We start from the raw sequence: 3,888 nt of genomic DNA on the forward strand, positions 1-3,888 counted from the left end.
ATTAATTAAATATTAAATTAAAAAATATATAATATTAATAAATATCATGAATATATATTGTAAATATTGTTTACAGTATACACAAATTTATATATCCTAAAATTCAAATTCTAAACATAATAAAGTCGTAAAATAAAATTAAACATTACATTGTAATATATACGGTAATAGAAAAAACCAAGACTGTTTAGGGCAACAAATTGAAAATAAATTCTGTGTTTAAATACTGCATTGTAAAATAAACTTAGGGATGAAATGAAGGAGAGTGTAGAGATTGTATAGGGCTCATACAGGAAATCACATACCTGGAGCAGTGGATCAGGAACAGCTGAACAGTGTTAGTTGCTGCACACAGAGAGAATGACCTTTTGTCAGCAACCTGTTCATCCACAAGTAGAGGAGAGAATTTTACTGTGGGCAAATCCTACAAAGTCTTTGATGGCATCTGAATCTGCATCTTGACTCCCCCCAGCCCACCTCAGGGAATGTGTTTTAGGGAAGGAGATAGGTTTGGTGATTTAGTGCCTGCCTTTACACTGTTAGCAAACACTCACAACTGCAAGTTTTCTGCTAGCGAGACTTTGTGTGTGTGTACAGAATGGGACAGAAATTCATTTGTAATGCAGAAATATTCCACCAGAATCAACTTAAATCCTCTGTTGTACTCTCTTCCAATGTTTTTATTTTTTTTTCTTTCTTCTTATGACGAAAGTAATTCTCCTTAAATGACCTCAACATAGTTTAAAGCGTATTTTGACTCGGCGTATCTAGATATTCTGTAAATGGAAACCAAAGGATTTGTAAGTATCGTCTGGACAAAAACCCTTGGCAGGTGGCTGAGCCTTGGCTTGGATTTGAAAAGTTTCTTTTAGGGAAATTTAAGGGGGGACACCGGCAAATCTATTCCTCGTTGTTGTACAGGCCTATCTGTAGGAGGTTTTAAGTGTGTAATAGGTGATGTATAACTTTAAACGTGTTTCTCAACCAGAGTTCCTCTAGAGGTTGCTGGGGGTGCAATGAGCAATTTGTAACTCACAGTTCATTTTAAGTGACAATGATGATTTTTCTGCCTATTGGTAAGGGTGTGTTCCCAGGGTAGGGGTGTATGGGCTTGGAGCCGTGCGTGTGATGAGGTTATGAGTGAGGAAGTCATTAGTAGGTCATTGGAGGGGAGAAGAGAGCGGCTAGGGGGGTGTTTATTTAACAGGTCAGAAAGGTAAGTGGGACAAGAACTGTGGAGGGATTTGAAGGCAAAGTACAGAAGCTTGAATTTGATTCCCAGGTGAAATGGAAGCCAATGAAGAGAACTACAAAGAGATGCAGCAGAAGAGGAGCGGTGGGAAGGATGGATGAGTCTGGCTGCAGCATTCATAATAGATTGTGGGGGAGAGAGTCGGGTTAGTGGAATACCAGAGAGGAGGAGGTTACAGTAGTCCAGATGAGAGATAATAAGTGGTGATAACTGTTAATTAAAATAGTGATCAAGTAGAGCTTTTGATTTCCATTTTAGGTTTAATATGGTACAACAAAAATGACTGCCTTCTAGCACAATAAAAAGGCTGCCCTTATAAAATGTAAAGTTCAGGAAAAATTGAATTTTCCTGTCTGATTTTCTTACATTAGTTTCCACATCACTGATACAGCCAGGAAAATAGCATTTTAAAAGGGCAGTCTGTATCAGCTGCCCACATTAGTTTCCCTTTAGGCATTTTTTCAGGGAATTTATGAACCAACTTTATTTTTTCTAATGGTCTGCTTGGAATTTTTGCTTGTATCGATTTCTCCAGTTTTACAAGCGGTGTATGGGTCCAGACAGACAAATGACATCTGCAGAGACTTACAAATCACAGTAGCTCGAGCTCCGCTAGCTGCCGGCAATGTAAAGGCCAAAATGAAAAGCAGAAGCACGTTCGGCAATCTGACAAGCCAAACGAAGGCCCACTGCTCCTGGATATTCAACCGTTTCCCTGGAAAGCCATTATTCTGAAATTGGCTGCAATTACGCAGCATTCTGGAAATACAGAAAAATGTGGGTGGGTAGACATTTCTTTGAGTTGAACCCCAGTCTAATTAAAAAGCCAGATTCAGATTTCAGATGAGGTGTAGCTGAACGTCCTAAATACGGCCAATTAACACTCTTGCCAGCTTTGCCTTTTTCTTTCATTGCACGTCTAATTGCTGGATCAAAGCGTGCCAATTGTTTTTTATTTATTTCCTTGAAAGCATTCTCTTGCTTTGCTTTATAAAAAGCTCATATCTTCTCAGTTGGGTCTTGGATATTGATGGAGGCAGAAACACTCAAGGATTTATCACCAGTATTTCCCTGGACATTAGTGTTAGTTTGTGGGTTACATGTTTAAGTTACAGCCCACCTTCAGGCAAATATCTAAACCATAATGTTGTTTAACGTGTTTTTCTTCCATTGTGAAGCTAGATTTACCCATCTTCCAAGTCACTTGGGTTTCTGGGTGCCGGGGATCCAGTGCTGTAGATGTGCCTGAAGGGCCCAGACTTCTAGTGGATCCTAAGAACATTCTCTGGCTGGAGAAAAGATGGAGTCCAGCATCTGTAATAAGAATCTTGGGGCAAGAAGTGAATAAAAAGGTTCCATGGGAGGATGGTATCATTGAGCTTAAGAGAGAGGTCGGCAAACTCCCGCCTTTAGGCCAGATACGGCCTAGCGGGTAGTTTGTTCCGGCCTAACGCGCCCTGGCCGATCCGGCCTTATGCCGGCCAGCGACCTGCGGCTCTGGAGACGCGGGTTGTTGGCGGATCGGCCAGGGGGATTTAGGAACTACCAGAGCTGAAGCCGCTGGAGCTCCGGTGCTGCCCCCTTGCAGTTGCACCCCTATTTACCGCGGCCGGCGTTGATACTTCCGCCGCGTTGACACTTCCGCCGCATACAGAGGAGAGGGATTTCACTTCAGGGGGCATTCCCTGGTGGTGGGCAGAACCATTAGGGTGGGTCCGGCCTTGGGTGCTGCCGCCCACCCCATAAATGACCTAGTGGCCATAAAACTTTGCCGACCCCCGGCTTAAGAAGAACATATACAATGTTTCAGTATAACACTTCCCTGACAAATCTTTTATCCTCAGAAGACTGGAGCCGTCTTTTTTCAAATATCACCCAGGGTTATCATCTACTTCCTGGAGGAAGATGGTGGTTCAGACATGTCACAATGTAAATCCTGGTGTCTGCCCAGTTCTTGGCCATATTCACAGCCACTAGTATAACCTCCTTCTATAAAGTTATAATGTACACTGTAGAAGGCTGATGACATTATTTAAGCTTAGCCAAAGTCGCTTGGCTAGAACAACATCACTACTAAGAAACTAACATCTCCTTTGACACCTCCTTGAGTGGTAAGTATTCTTCTTTTCCTGTTACTAGGAGGCTGCTGGATAGAAGGTTTTTAAAAAGGGACAGGTTGCTCCAAAGAGTAAGAATGGTAGATAAGGGGTGTAGATCATTTCGCTCAGATTCATTTTTAGGGTTGGGATAGGAGATAACTTCAGGGGGACCATGTACAGTAAGGGTTTCACAAGGTTGCCCAAGATCATATTGCACCATGGGAAATTGATTATTGTACATTTTATGGTTTTCAAAGGTAGTTCTCCTAAATTTGTTTTCTTTCTTTGTGGGATTAGTGACATGAGTTTGTTGCGTGGCAATCAACATACAATAAAATGTAAGAACAATTGATACTTTTTGGAAATGGCGTCAAACCCCCGACCAGCCAAGAATTGTGAATTTATCTAACTGGGGCAGGCTTTTTTTTCCAGTAGAGAGGACAGATTTCATGCACAGCGAAGCTATAATATAAGTTTAGCATTTCCAATGTATATATATTATAGCTAATATTATAGATACTGTAAAAAGCACAGTTC

Source organism: Pyxicephalus adspersus, chromosome 6 (genome assembly GCF_032062135.1).
Source record: "Pyxicephalus adspersus chromosome 6, UCB_Pads_2.0, whole genome shotgun sequence".
NCBI lineage: Eukaryota > Metazoa > Chordata > Amphibia > Anura > Pyxicephalidae > Pyxicephalus > Pyxicephalus adspersus.